At 42.8% G+C, this 15,686-nt stretch overlaps 1 protein-coding gene and 1 long non-coding RNA gene across 2 annotated transcripts in view; one reads left to right on the top strand and one right to left on the bottom strand.

Annotated features, from left to right (window-relative positions):
- CNGB3 (cyclic nucleotide gated channel subunit beta 3) overlaps positions 1–15,686 on the top strand; it is a 346,397-nt gene that overhangs the window by 138,418 nt on the left and 192,293 nt on the right. The gene's annotated exons all lie outside the window — the stretch shown is intronic.
- LOC134928381 (uncharacterized) overlaps positions 9,878–15,686 on the bottom strand; it is a 39,158-nt gene continuing 33,349 nt past the window's right edge. The window contains exon 4 of the long non-coding RNA XR_010177907.1: positions 9,878–11,153. This is a non-coding gene — a long non-coding RNA (uncharacterized LOC134928381). The remainder of the gene's footprint in view (positions 11,154–15,686) is intronic.

The raw sequence follows: 15,686 nt of genomic DNA, 5'->3' as shown, positions 1-15,686 counted from the left end.
TGTCACCTGGGGCAAGGCAGAAAATTGGCGCCCCCCTCCCAAAAAAAACAAACAAAAACAAACTCTGTCAGACTAAAATAATCATATTATCAAAAAATGCGAAAAAAGAAGATACTATTGGACAATATTCCCCTATGTGCCTCAAATACCCTATTCATCACATGCCCAGCCAGCGTGTACATGCTCCTTTGTATGTCCCCATACATTGCACTATATCATAACACTTCGTCACTGCACTACATTCCCCTATCCACTGCACTACATCACTATACTACATCCCCTACACGTTGAACTACATCACTACACTACATGCCCCTATGCACTGCACTACATACCCTATATGCTACACTAAATCACTACAGTACATCCCCTTATATGCTACACCACATCAGTGCACTACGTGCCCCTATATACTGCAATACATTACTACAATACATACCCTATAAGCTACATCAAATCCCCCCATCTGGTAGGCAAAGTGGAGGTTGATACTGCTAACTGAAAGCACAGTGCACTTCTATAGCTTGTATGGTGCACCACACGCTAGTCGCAGCACTGCATGGCAAAGAAGAGAGTTTAAGACAGTAGCCGGCATAGGAGAGATCCCAAGTACTGGAGCTCACCTGCACAGCGCCAGAGCCAGCTGTGTGCAGACAGGTGGGTCAGAAACATTGCCCTGGGAGCGGTCTGCTGTCTTACAGGAGCAGCACAGCACTGCCGGTTTAAAAAAGAAAACCTGCTCCTCTGTAAGTCCTTGGCGCCCCCTCAAATCCTGCACCCGGGGCGCATGCCCCCTTAGCCCCCCTCTAGTTACGGCCCTGACATGAGACACAAGCAAATGGAAGGTTGTCTGATGGCAGGAAGTAAGCGAGGTAGAAATGGCCAAGGCATGAGGCAGGGGGTTGGGAAACTGGCCTCGAGTCTAAGTTATGCGGAAGGTTATGCTTTGACAAATAGGTGAGTTTTCAGTGTCCGTGATTAGATAGGTAGCATGAGAGCCAAGAAAGGGCTGTGTCCTAAAGACCTAGGGATTGTAGTATTTGTATTAGAAGAGAGTCTGACTTTGAATTTTCTGGGATTGATGTGTTTGTCCCGCCTGGTGAAGTAGCAGGGCTGTTCAGTCTATTTTACTGCGCATATATTGTTGGTGTGCATCCTTCCTTTTGTATTAGAAGAGAGTGGTCAACAGTGTCAAAAGCAGCAGAGAGATCTAGAAGAATAAGAAGTGAGTAATGGCATTTAGACTTCGCAGTGACCAGATCACATTCACTACTTTAGTCAGTGCTGTCTCTGTGGAGTATTGGGAATAAAAGCCAGACTGAAGTGAGTCCAATACGTTGTGTGAACGTGTGTGAGGTGAGCGTAGGTGAGTCTCTTAAGTAGCTTGGAGGGGCATGGGAGCTGAGAGATAGGACTTTAGTTTGAGAGAGAGTTTTGATCAGGATTTTGTTTTTTCAGAATGGGAGTAATCACTGCATGCTTGAACAGTGAAGGAATGACAGCAGTAGAAAGAGAGATTACAGAATTTAGTTAAGGTTGGGATAAGTACAGGAGATAGAGCTTTACTTATTTGTGAAGCTATACTGTAGGATCAAGAGGAGTGTTGAAATGTCATCTTCGTTTGTGGGATGAAATGAAGAGAAGGTGGCAGAGGGTTCAGGTAGGGAACTGAGCAGGAAATTTAAATTTGGAAATTTCAATCTTGTCTTTGAAGTAGGAAACAAGGTCTTGCACATTGGCAGGAACTGGTGTGTTGGGTGAGGGAGGATTGATATCTCAGTTAAATGTATTAAAAAGTCATTTGGGGTTTGAGGCTTGAGCAGAGATGAGTGTTTGGAAAAATATTTGTTTGGTAGTATCTAGGGCATTACAATAGTAATGGTAGATCGTCTTATACGTGAGGAAGTCGCTTGGAGTACGGGATTTAGACCACTGACGTTGAATAACATTAATATTTCTGCGGATTTGATAAGGATCAGAGGACTTCAGTGACATTGAGTTTGACGTAACGGAGGAGAGCATGCAGGTGATGAGGTTGTGATCTGTGAGAGGGAAAGAAGTGTTAGCAAATTTAGAAACTGAGCATACAGATGAAGCCACGCTAATCGTGGCTTCATCTGCGACTGAGTGTGTCCGGCGAGGCGGACTCCCGGGCACCAATGGGACGCGCGTGCGTCTTAGATGCGCACGTTCCCCATTTAAAGTGTATGGGAGTGTCTCTGTGCACTCAGTGGCGTGCCTAGGCGAAGGTGCACACAAGCACGCCGGGCACCCCCACCTGTGATGTAGCTATGCTCAATGAGTGTGGCTACATATGTAGCCTAGTGAAAACAAGGCAGTGGCACACCTGATGAGTACTGGAGTCAGTCCATTGGAAGAAGCCAATAGAGGAGGTTAGAGAGAGTAATTTGGAGGCATGAGTAGCAGATTTTGGACTAACAGTAGCAAAATTGAATTCACCCATGATGATGGTGAAGATGCCAGAAGATAGGAAGTGAGGTAGCCAGGCAGAAAAACCTCCCAGAAATTGTTTGGGTTGCCCAGGTGGGTGATAGATAGTTGCAACATACAGAGAGAAAAGAGTACAGATCCTGATAGAATGTACTTCCAATGATATAAATGTGAGTGATGGAACCTGTAGTAGAACTATGTATGGGAAAGATTGGATTAGTAATATTCCAACTCCACCTCAATACTGTTACCAGGCCTTCAGGTGTGTTTGAAGTGGAGTCCACTGTGTGTCAGTGATGCAGGGGAAGCCATGTCTGATTATGTGAGCCATGTTTCTGTTACAGCCAGCAGGTTGAAGTTGAACGGATGTTAATTTTTTACAGAGTGTGCATTCCATAGGGCACATTTTAGTGATATGAAGAGTGATAGGAGACGTGATGTTAATGAGGTTACAGTAGCTGGATTTATGTATTGCTCTGAATAGAGGTGAATGTGAGTCTGGCAAGTGGTTGGGGCCCGGATTTGATGAAATGGCACCAACAAATAAAAGCAGAAAAGAGAGATAAATATATTTGAAGGAGGTTTGTGAATGATTTTTATTTTGAATGTTTTTTAATGTGAATGTTTTTATGGAACACTCCCCAGTAGTGGCCGCTGTGCATTTGCAGTCAGCGGGATCACACATGCACAGTAACCCTGGCAGCTCACTGAGCACAATGCAGGGACTGGCTCTTTTTGGAGCTCTTGTCCTTGTGGGTTTTCATTGATACACGCCGCCAATGAGATCACATTCTGCAATGCGATCTTGGGCTCTAATATTGTGCCCAGATTGCATTGCAAATGTGATCAATGATAAATGGGCTCCCGTAGATGGCAAGCAGAGCAGTAGGTTGGTGGATGGGATGAAAAGGAATGGGGGGGGGAGGGGTTGGAATGTAGCAAAGTGGGGTGTAAAGGTGGCGGGACAGGATCAGCAGTAGTCACAGTTTGGGACAGCGGGGAGGGGGGGCATTGTGGAGTGAATGGGGGCAGACTGAGATGACCCAGCATAAGCCAGTCCTTTTACTAGTATTACTAGAATATCAATATTTGTATATTTAGTTAAATTAGAAAAAAATCCAAAATTACATTTGTTGATTTTTATACGTACATAACTTAATTAATTGTTTATAGGGCAATACTTTTACGATACCATTTAATGGATAGAATTTTCCTAGCCCTTTTTCGGGGGAACATAGACATGAAGATAAGACATGTATAGACACTCTCATGATAAGTGGCCTGATTAATCACTGCAATAAAAACATAGCAGAATCAAAATGAACTAAATGGTACAACCCGTCTTGCATCAATTACCCATAAATATTAAACAACTCAGTTAAATTAATTGGTGGAGCTATTGTTTAAGGGGAGAAAAGATGTGGATATTAAGAAGTAACAGCTCAATGCAATGAAATACATTTGCTGTCTATCACACATTAAAAGAAAGTGTTTGAAATGAAAAATTAATTGGCACTTTAGTTGCGCTCTCTTTTCTCTTTCGATGTGTCTGGTGTAAAATTTGTAATTAACTTTTCAATCATTTTCTCATTTATTCTGGTACCTGGGATCGCATTTAATGTGCTGAAAATAGAGCTATATTTTTCCTAAGAGAGTTAAGGGAAGGAGATTAGAGGATTCATCCTGTAGTGACTGACTGATTCCTTGCACTAAGCAGCCACTGCACATCTCACAAAGCATTTAATACAAAGAAAAGGATTCCTTTGTAATGTGACCATCTCAAAAAGCAGAATTGACTTTTAGCGCTCAAGAAGAATCATTTCCCTGGGTCTTTGTGTTGCTGTTTTCTTCTCTTTGTGTAATACATGATTAACTGCTTGAAATTGAAAGTTAATTCTAGTGTGAATTGCTTTTGATTTTCATTATCTTAAAATAGTTCATTTTTAAAAAATAATAACAGCAATCTATCAAAAAGGAAAAAAATATATAGATTTTTTTTACAATCTTCAAGGTACAGGTGAATAAATCACCTATGTTCTAAGCCAGGTGTTGCAGGCATTGTAATAGGACAATTGGTCATATAACGCTAATGTCACACCTCCACTTTCAGTCTTAGGAACGTGGCACACATACTCACTCTGCCTGTGGTGACCACACAGGTTATCCTGAGACAGCAATGGACCTTAGATTTTAGTCTAGTTCCCTCAGAATAAAATATAAAGTCAACAAAAGTTATACCTGTTAGTCAGCCCCCAAATAACATACTTCTCTTACCCTTATGAAAAAAACGTTCTCTATAAAGTCCTTGCATCTTATCCGCTTTTAGCGACTTGACTGCAGCAGTCGCATGGCAAATTAGATTTCCCTGACATGGACTCTCTTCCTCCCATAGCATTTTAAGGGGTCTTTTCATGAAGCAGTGAAAAGTGTGGAGAAATGAGGCATTGGAGAAGTTGCCAATGGCAACCAATCAGCATTGAAGTAACATTTATAATTTGCATACTATACAATTGTACGGAGCAGCTGATTAGTTGCCATTGGCTACTTCTTCACAGGCTCACTTCTCCACTCTTTCTATTGCTTCATGAATAGACCCCTTAAGGAGCAGAAATGCATTGGAATGGCTTAGTCACGAAGTCCATGAAACACCAAATGGGGCTATTTGGCGCGATTTGAGCAAATGTGAATTATAGGGGTCTATTCATGAAGCAGTGAAAAGTGTGGAGAAGTGAGCTAGTGGAGAAGTTGCGCATGGCAACCAATCAGCATTGACGTAACATTTATAATTTGCATACTATACAATTGTACGAAGCAGCTGATTGGTTGCCATGGGCAACTTCTTCACAGGCTCACTTCTCCACTCTTATCACTGCTTCATGAATAGAACCCTCAGTCTCCTTGACATTAACAGGAAATTATTAAACCTCCAATCGTCTGAGGGGTTTCCTGCATACTCACCATATAGGTAACACATACATAAGTGAACAATAAAATAAACAAAGACATGTATTTGGCACAGTAAAATTTGTAAGCTTTTTATTTAAATCACATTATGAATATTCAAATATACTTAAATGAAAGAAAGTATGGTGGCCAAGGATGGCCAGAATCGGCCCGCTCTGACAATGCACTACACAGCTAATGACTTCAGTGCCAACGAATACCGACAGAGGTGCCCACAGACCAAAAGATCAACAACTGCCAACAAAATTCAGCCTTCTAACATGGCTGTCCACCCATCAGGGTGGTCCAGTGAGCAAACAAGTCAACCAAAGTGAGCGCACCCAAAGACTATAATAAGTAAACAACTCCATCAAATTTGCGACCTGCCATTCTTTTCCACTGTAAAACAAACAGATAAAGACAAAAGCACCACCAAAAACAACAAACAAAAATTGGGGAGGGAGGATTGATAGACAGGAAACAAAGAGGCTTTGTTTCGGCCGACAAAGCCTCAAATGCAACATTGAGAACACATCTTTAACAACAATAGGACCAATTTGATCACATTGTGTTTCACGACCCAGCATCCAGACTTGAGGTTTAACCCACTCGGTTCTCATTCAATCACTACATTCCTCTTCCACTTCTTTGAAGAGGCCAGTCTGTGAAATCACATGTTCTTTGTACCTCAGGATGCCTTGCGATCAGCATTCTGGAGGTGGAGCACCAAATGCACAACTGCAGTGCACTCAGAGCGTCTACATATGTGTTCATCAGCCCCGAGTGCTACTTCCAGCTCAGAGGAGACTGATCAGTCCATCTGAGCTGCATGTTATATTCTGTGCTGCGCTCTGCTTATATGAGGTTGAAGCAAATAATGGTATGAGCACTGGGGTGTATGGGCTAATGTCACGTAGAGATTATATATAGATATATGGCCACTGGGGTGTTCAGAGGCTACAAGTGTGATGAAAATATGCAATACAATTGAAGGGATAATCATGGCTGGTGCAAGGTTTTCAGTACCCTAGGCATTCTTTGGCCCCCCACCCTTTTCTCAACAAATGCCCTCTTCTCAGCCCCTCATACACTTCACATTTCTAAAATAAAATTAATAACTTACGGCTTCCTCATGGGCTGTCAAGTTTGCAGCTCAGATGCAGTACACTATCCAGCCTCCACTTCTGCAGGAGGGTTCCAAATCTTAGATTACAATTTAAAAAAAAAAAACCTTGTTGCAATAAGCCGGCAACAATGACACAATACAGGGAGCATTTTAGTGAACACTATACAATACAGGTAGCATGCCAACTTGTGACCGTCATACAATACAGAGAAAATCACAGTGACCGTCACACAGGATCATCCCCCTAATCCTTAATTAATCCTCCCTCAAAAATCATTAATGCATTCAACATCATGGGTACAACCCTATTCAACATTATTAACCCATTTACAATCATTAACTCCATCTTCATTATTAATTTGGTATCTGGTCTTTAGGTCGACAACACTTCGGTTGAGACTCATTAGGTTGACCACTATTGGTTGGCATGCATTAGATTGACATGGTCATTAGGTTGACATGACAAAGGTCGACACATGAAAAGGTTGACATGAGTTTTTCTTTTTTTTCTTTTTTCATTTTTTGAACTTTTTCATGCTTTACGATCCACGTGGACTACGATTGGGAATAATAACCTGAAGCTCGCTCGCCATGCGAGGGGATACGGTGCACTAATTGGGGTCCCAGTCACTTTACGAAGAAACGACAACCTTTTTTTTTTTAAATCCTCATGTCGACCTTTTTCCATGTCAACCTAATGGCCGTGTTGACTTATTTCAGGTGTCGACCTAGTCACTGTCGACCAATAGTGGTTGACCTAATTACTGTCAACCTAGTTACTGTCGACGCAACGATCCATACCCATTAATTTACCCGCTCATCATCAAATGATTCTATTCATATTCATGATTCCCCTAATTACCTCCCTCAGTCTCTTCAAAATAAAACCATTAAAACATTAATCAGCTCATCCTTATACTGAAACCCAATCATCCTAATTATTATTTATTTATTTATTAACAGTTCCTTATATAGTGCAGCATATTCCGTTGTCCTTTACAATTGGAAACAACAATGATAAAACAAAAATGGGTGATAACAAACAGTCATAGAGGTAAGAAGGCCCTGCTCGCAAGCTTACAATCTACAGGGAAATAGGCATGGATACACAAGGATAGGTGCTATCTATTGCATAATTGTCCACCAGATTGTAAAGGTTCTCGGTGGGCTGTATGATATGGTCACACAGTGATGTTGGCCTGGGGTCAGGAGGATGGGAAAGTGAAGAAGAGAAAATATGTGAGATATGTGTGGCCTATACAGTGGGATATAGGGGGTGATTCAGCAGGAGATCAGTACTAACTGCGCATGCATATGCACCGCAGTGCACACGCACATCTGACAACAATAACGGCATCGCCGGTCAGCGAGAGGATGGTGCGAAAAATCCGATCTCACGGGCGTTCGCAAGGTGATTGAAAGGAAAAGCCCGTTTGTGTGTGGTAACTGACCGTTTTCAGGGAGTGTCTGGAAAAACTCAGGCATTCCCAAGCATTTTCAGGGCGGGTGTGTGATGTCAGCCCCGGCCCCGATCAGCCTGTTCTCATCGCACTGTAGGAGTAAGTCCTGGGCTGCGCAGAGACTGCCCACAGTGGATTTTTGCAGCTCGGCGTACACATGGGATCGCACATTTGCACACCGAATTTACACTCCCCCTGGGGTCGGCGACTATCTGAACGCAGGACAGCAAAGTTAGCAGCCCAGCGATCAGTTCTGACTCACCCCCCTAATTAGATAGGAAAGCTTATGAAGGTTGAGTGTGCTGTCCTGGAACGTGATAAGATAGCCTGAACAGGTGAGTTTTCAGTGAACGCTTGAAGGTTTGGAGACTAGGGGTGAGTCTTATTGTACATGGAAGAGCATTCCACAGAGTGGGTGCAGCCTCTGAAAGTCCTGCAATTGTATATGGGAGCAAATAATGAGTGTGGATGAGAGACGTAGATCTTGTGAAGAGTGAAGTGGTTGGGTTGGGAGATATTTTGAGATAAGCAAAGAGATGTATGCTGGTTTAGTATGGTTATTTGCCTTGTGTGTAATTAAAAGTATTTTATATTGAATACGGTAGAATATAGGTAACCATTGGAGGGACTGATAGAGTGGATCTGCAGTCGATGAACATCTAGTGCGGAAGATTGGCCTCACAGCTGCATTCAGAATGGATTATAGTGGTGAGAGTCTCTTTTTGGTAAGACCAGTAAGAAGCAGTGACATGCGGTGGGGTGAGGCAGGTGAGGCAGAGCCTTTCCTGTCATACTAACGTTTGTGCCAGAGATTTGACTGGATAAAGTATATGAAAAATACAAATAATATGTTAAAAATATCTTATTTCTATTATTCTAATCAATTTTATAGTCAAATCTCTGGAGTAAAAAGTCTATGGCAGGCGAGGCAGTACCTCACCTGTATATCTTTTCCGCCAATCTCTGATCAAAACTCACCACATTTCCAGGAGTTTATACTGCTGCACCTGTGTATAATGCCCACATGAACCATTTGGCTCCTATATTGTATGTAAATCTGGCTCTGCTACTAACCAGTGCCTCCTGAGAAATTTACCTCACCGCACGTCCCTGGTAGGAAGACTATTGCAACAGTCAATCTGGGAGATAAGGAGAGCATGGATTAGAGTTTTTGCAGTGTCTTGTGTAAGGCATGGTCACATTTTGGATATGTTTTTTAGAAGCATATAATATGATTTTGAGACATGTTGAATGTGGGGAACAAAGGACAGTCCAGAGTCAAGGATGACATCTAGGCAGCGAGCTTGTGGGGTAGGATTGATTGTCGAGTTCTCAACAGTGATAGAAATGTCAGGTTGGTAACTACTATTGGCTGGTGGAAATATTAAATTTGAGGTGGCGAGATGACATCAAAGATGAAACGGCAGAAAGCATTCAGTGACATGGACCAATACAGATGGTGACAAATCTGGGGAAGATAGGTAGATTTGAGTACTATCTGCATACAGATCATTCTAAAATCCAAAAGAGCTGATTAGTCTGCCGAGAGATATAGTATACATAGAGCAAAAGGATAATCCCGTTAATCTTAATATTATGTTCCCTTCGACCCCACTTACCTGTTTTTGATTGATCTTCGTGAAAGTATAGGGTGAGAGCTGAAGACCCAAGCACTGAGACCTTTTTTGGAGTGAAAATGTGTGTGCCCCCCCCCCCCCCCCAACCCACCTCCACCACCCACCAACGCTTTTTAACTTCAAGTGTAAGTGTAGTCTTATAAGTGATGCACCTTGAAAAAGACTACACTTGAAGTTGAAACACGTTGGTGTGACATACGAGAGCCAGAGAAACGCTCCATACCAAGTGACCCATTACCAAATGGTGAGATTTCCCGAGACTCTTTTTCTCCCAAATGGTTTAGAGTTTATATCTGCACTATTGGCAGGAGTATTTGGCAGACTGAAGAGCATTTGTTTTTAGTTTGATTACTTTTTTATGTTGATTTTATTCAATAAATTGTGTGTGAAAACCTCTTCACCGATTCCCCCATGCTTGTGCTTTATACCGAGCTATACAAGCATAAATGGGAACCGTAGAAGTAACAAAAGGTGACAAAGAAACGCTACATGAACAGAACACCTATTTACATGTAAGCGTTCATGTGAGCATCGATTTGTATTGTATCTACCCACTGAGTGTGCGATTACTCTGATGCTGTCAGATTGAGTCTGATTTTTTAAAGAAACCTTGATAGGTGTGACAATACACGGGTGAATGTAAGCATACATGTGAGCAGGAAATATTGCCTCTTCACAAGGGTGACCCTTAAGGATTAAAGGAACATGTGGATTTTACAATAAGGAATTAAGGCACTGTAGTTTTCCTCTTTTTGTAGTTTTGTTTCATGTTCATGTGCATCATTGAGAACGAAACCTAGTGGGATTCTTCCTTCTAACATTGATGGACTTATATTTTAACATTCATATTAATATCCAAAGATTGCCTAATTTTGTGAGCGCTACAGAGGTTTTTCATCCCAATTTTTTGTATAAATACCAACATTGAGCTTCTCCCTAGTGTCATCAGCCCCGCCCCCATATTGTGATGTCATGTCACATTTCAGGGGCTGGGTCTGACACAGGGTGAATTTTTGCCCTGCTCTGGCCCTTGGTACAATGTTGTAAATTGCGATTATGACCTACAGCCCCCACCCTTCATACATTCCAGCTGAATTCCCCCGCCAGGATTGTGTTGTTCCTCAGATCAAGAACAACAAACAACTGATATATAAACAAGCACAGACAGAAGTGCAATACATATCATTGCATTTAGTAAGATATAGAAAGCCATGGGTAAGTAACAACAATAAGTAATCTGATTATGAGATTTCACATTTGTCTTGATTGTATTCAAAGTTCATCATTTATCATCATTTAATTGTCTTGGAATTGTTCTATGTCTTTTGCATTTTAAACACACTTGGCGTTTCATTTATTTCTCATCTACTTAGAAGTAAAATAAAGTGGATAAAGTTTAAATCTCAAATTTAACTTAGTAGAAATTCAATTCCCATATTCCTCATCTGCTGGATGCTTTCTAATCCATTTACCAGTTGTGGCAGCGAAAACAAACTCTAAGTTCTTTACACAGGAGAATTTCTTTTCTTCTGTTGTCTGTTTGGAGCAAAACAATGAGAGAGCGGATAGCTATGAATATGTGCCAAGCACCTTGGAGTATTGTTCTATTTTCTACTGATCATTGAATTATGTATGAGATTACAACAAGTGTCTTTTCTGATCATACAAGTGCCTGAGAGTTTTATTAGAAAATTATTCCCATACCATCATGTACTCCAAACATTTTCCTAAAGGAGGATCTTGTTTTAGGTTGAGAGCAATTTTGCATTTAATCTTCAATATGTGGCATATGGTGTTTTCATTCATTTTACGCTAGCACTTGAGAGGATGTTAGGGCACTATCAGCTGAATTTAATATAGTTTCTTCACCCCAGTGCAGTCTTATGTGCATGATAGATGAAACTACAACCCCTACAGACAACAGTAAGGCTGAAAATGATTGCTATTTGAGTTGTTGCCATAGGGTTGGCATGGATATGCCGGCGGTTGGGATGCCGGCGGTCAGAATGCTGACAGCAGCATCCCGATGCTCTGAATCACAACAGGGGAAGGTAAGTATATTTACCTTCCCCCAATGGCCCCCTAACCCTAACCCTCCATCTCTGCAGCATAAATCTACCCCCCCCCCTCCCCCTTCTCAAAGCCTAATCCTAATCCTAACCCTCCCCAGTGGGGTCTAAACCTTTATTAGAAGTGAATTTTTTTTCTTTAGCATTGTAAAGTATTGTTTTGATTTCAGGTGCCCTTTCTTAAACTCTCTATGCCCTTGTCCACTGGCTTTAGTTGATGTTGAAGTACTACATATACATACTAATATCACAATCATCATGTTTGGCAGCAGCAACAGAACTAGTACTTAGTTGCTTCTCCTACTCTTCTATCGACTGATCTTGATTAATTAATCTTTTCATATTATTATTATTTTTTCAAGTGTGCCCTGGAAAAGACACATAGTTGCTCTTGGCCTTTTCTTCTTATAAAAGGTCATATCTTGTTGCCTTACATTGGTACCCTACCATTGCCCACCAGAGATTATATACGTAAAGTGGTCAGACTCACTACGTGGTATAACACGGAGATTATTGCACTGGGTTCTCCACCTTTCTAGTTAGTTATTTAGTGTTATCTACACTGTTTGTTTATGTGTCTTCCTACACCAATTGCCGATCATACCTGTAATTGTCAAACTGTTTATTGGGGATCAGTACTAAATGCCACCGGCCGGTATCCCGGCGGTCGAAATACCGACGCCGGAATCCCGACCACACAATCCCGACAGGGGTGGCGAGCGGAACGCAGCCCCTTGCGGGCTCGCTTCGCTCGCCACGCTGCGGGCACGGTGCCTCGCTACGCTCGGCACACTATTATATTCTCCCTCTATGGGTGTCGTGGACACCCACGGACGAAGAATATGTCAAGATTGTGGCGGTTGGGATTGTGGCGGTCGGGATTCCGGCGTCAATATTTTGACCGCCGGGATTCCGGCCGGCGGCATCTTGACCGCATCCCGTTTATTGTGCCTTTTTCCTTATTATGTATTTTGCTGACACCGTGGTTTTTATGGCTTTCTGTACCATTCCTTCTGTGTATGTTGTAATGTGTGTATACTTTCTTAAAACACACATTTAAAAAAAAAAAAGAAAGTGAATGAACAGAAGCGAAATCTAAATCACATCAATATTTGGCGTGACCACTTTTTCCTTCAAAACAGCATAAATTCTTCTAGGTACACTTGTACAGTTTTTGAAGGAACTCGGCCCCGAGGTTGTTCTAAACATCTTGGAGAACTAACCATAATAATAATAATAATAATAATAAGAATTTACTTACCGATAATTCTATTTCTCGTAGTCCGTAGTGGATGCTGGGGACTCCGTCAGGACCATGGGGAATAGCGGGCTCCGCAGGAGACAGGGCACATCTAAAAAGCTTTTTAGGTCACATGGTGTGTACTGGCTCCTCCCCCCATGACCCTCCTCCAAGCCTCAGTTAGGTACTGTGCCCGGACGAGCGTACACAATAAGGAAGGATCTTGAATCCCGGGTAAGACTCATACCAGCCACACCAATCACACCGTACAACTTGTGATCTGAACCCAGTTAACAGTATGATAACAAAACGAAGTAGCCTCCGAAAAGATGGCTCACAACAATAGTAATAACCCGATTTTTGTAACAATAACTATGTACAAGCATTGCAGACAATCCGCACTTGGGATGGGCGCCCAGCATCCACTACGGACTACGAGAAATAGAATTATCGGTAAGTAAATTCTTATTTTCTCTAACGTCCTAGTGGATGCTGGGGACTCCGTCAGGACCATGGGGATTATACCAAAGCTCCCAAACGGGCGGGAGAGTGCGGATGACTCTGCAGCACCGAATGAGAGAACTCCAGGTCCTCCTTAGCCAGAGTATCAAAATTTGTAAAATTTTACAAACGTGTTCTCCCCTGACCACGTAACTGCTCGGCAAAGTTGTAATGCCGAGACTCCTCGGGCAGCCGCCCAGGATGAGCCCACCTTCCTTGTGGAATGGGCATCTACATATTTCGTCTGTGGCAGGCCTGCCACAGAATGTGCAAGCTGAATTGTACTACAAATCCAGCGTGCAATAGACTGCTTAGAAGCATGAGCACCCAGCTTGTTGGGTGTATACAGTATAAACAGCAAGTCAGACTTTCTGACTCCAGCCGTCCTAACTATATATATATATATATATTTTTAGGGCCCTGACCACGTCTAGTAACTTGGAGTCCTCCAAGTCCCTAGTAGCCGCAGGCACCACAAGAGGTTGTTTCAGGTGAAAACGCTGACACCCCTTTATGAAGAAACTGGAGACGAGTCCCAGTTCTGTCCTGTTCAAATGGAAAATTTTAATATGGGCTTTTGTAAGACAAAGCCGCCCATTCTGACAATCGCCTGGCCGAGGCCAGGGCTAACAACATGGTCACTTCCCATGTGAGATATTTGTCAATAGCATGGTCACTTTCCATGTGAGATATTTCAAATCCACAGATTTGAGCGGTTCAAACCAATATGATTTTAAGAAATCCCAACACTATGTTGAGATCTCACGGTGCCCCTAGGGGCACAAAAAAGCTGTATATGCAATACATCCTTTACAATCTGGACTTCAGGAACTGAAGTCAATTCTTTCTGGAAGAAAATCTACAGGGCCGAAATTTAAATGTTAATGAACCCCAATTTGAGGTCCAAAACACTCCTGTTTTCAGGAAGTGTAGAAATCGACCTAGTTGAATTTTCGTCGTGGAGCCTTCCTGGCCTCACCCACGCAACATATTTTCACCACATGTGGTGATGACGTTGTGCGGTCACCTCCTTCCTGGCTTTGACCAAGGTAGGTATGACCTCTTATGGAATGCCTTTTCCCCTCAGGATCCGGCATTCAACCGCCATGCCGTCAAACGCAGCCGCGGTAAGTCTTGGAATAGACATGGTACTTGCTGAATCAAGTCCCTTCTTAGCTCCCCAGGCCCTTAGTCCTCTGTGAGCATTTCTTGAAGTTCCGGGTACCAAGTCCCTCTTGGCCCATCCGGAGCCACTAGTATAGTTCATACTCCTCTATGTCTTATAATTCTCAATACCCTGGTTATGAGAAACAGAGGAGGGAACACATACACAGACTGGTACACCCACGGTGTTACCAGAACATCCACAGCTATCGCCTGAAGGTCTCATGACCTGGCGGAATACCTGTCCCGTTTTTTGTTCGGGCGGGACGCCATCATGTCCACCTTTGGTCTTTGCCAACGGTCCACAATCATGTTGAAAAACTTCCCTATGAAGTTTCCACTCTCCCGGGTGGAGGTCATGCCTGCTAAGGAAGTCTGCTTCCCAGTCGTCCACTCCCGGAAAGAACACTGCTGACAGTGCTATCACATGATTTTCCGCCTAGCGAAAAATCCTTGCAGTTTTCACTGCCCTCCTGCTTCTTGTGCCGCCCTTCTGTTTACGTGGGCGACTGCCGTGATGTTATCCCACTGGATCAATACCGGCTGACCTTGAAGCAGAGGTCTAGCTAAGTTTAGAGCATTATAAATTTGCTCTAAGCTTATTTATGCGGAGAGAATTCTCCAGACTTAATCACACTTCCCTGGAAATTTTTTCCCTGTGTGACTGTTCCCCAGCCTCTCAGGCTGGCCTCCGTGGTCACCGGCATCCAATCCTGAATGCCGAATCTGCGGCCCTCTAGAAGATGAGCACTCTGTAATCACCACAGGAGAGACACCCTTTTCCTTGGATATAGGGTTATCCGCTGATGCATCTGAGGATGCGATCCGGACCATTTGTCCAGCAGATCCCACTGAAGAGTTCTTGCGGGAAATCTGCCGAATGGAATTGCTTCGTAATAAGCCACCATTTTTACCAGGACTCTTGTGCAATGATGCACTGACACTTTTCCTGGTTTTAGGAGGATCCCGATTAGCTCGGATAACTCCCTGGTTTTCTCCACTGGGAGAAACACGTTTTTCTGGACTGTGTCCAGAATCTTCCCTAGGAACAGTAGACGTGTCGTCGGAAAAAGCTGCGATTTTGGAATATTTAGA

The sequence above is a fragment of the Pseudophryne corroboree genome, chromosome 5, assembly GCF_028390025.1.
Source record: "Pseudophryne corroboree isolate aPseCor3 chromosome 5, aPseCor3.hap2, whole genome shotgun sequence".
Lineage (NCBI taxonomy): Eukaryota > Metazoa > Chordata > Amphibia > Anura > Myobatrachidae > Pseudophryne > Pseudophryne corroboree.
This window is presented reverse-complemented; position numbering and strand designations above follow the sequence as displayed.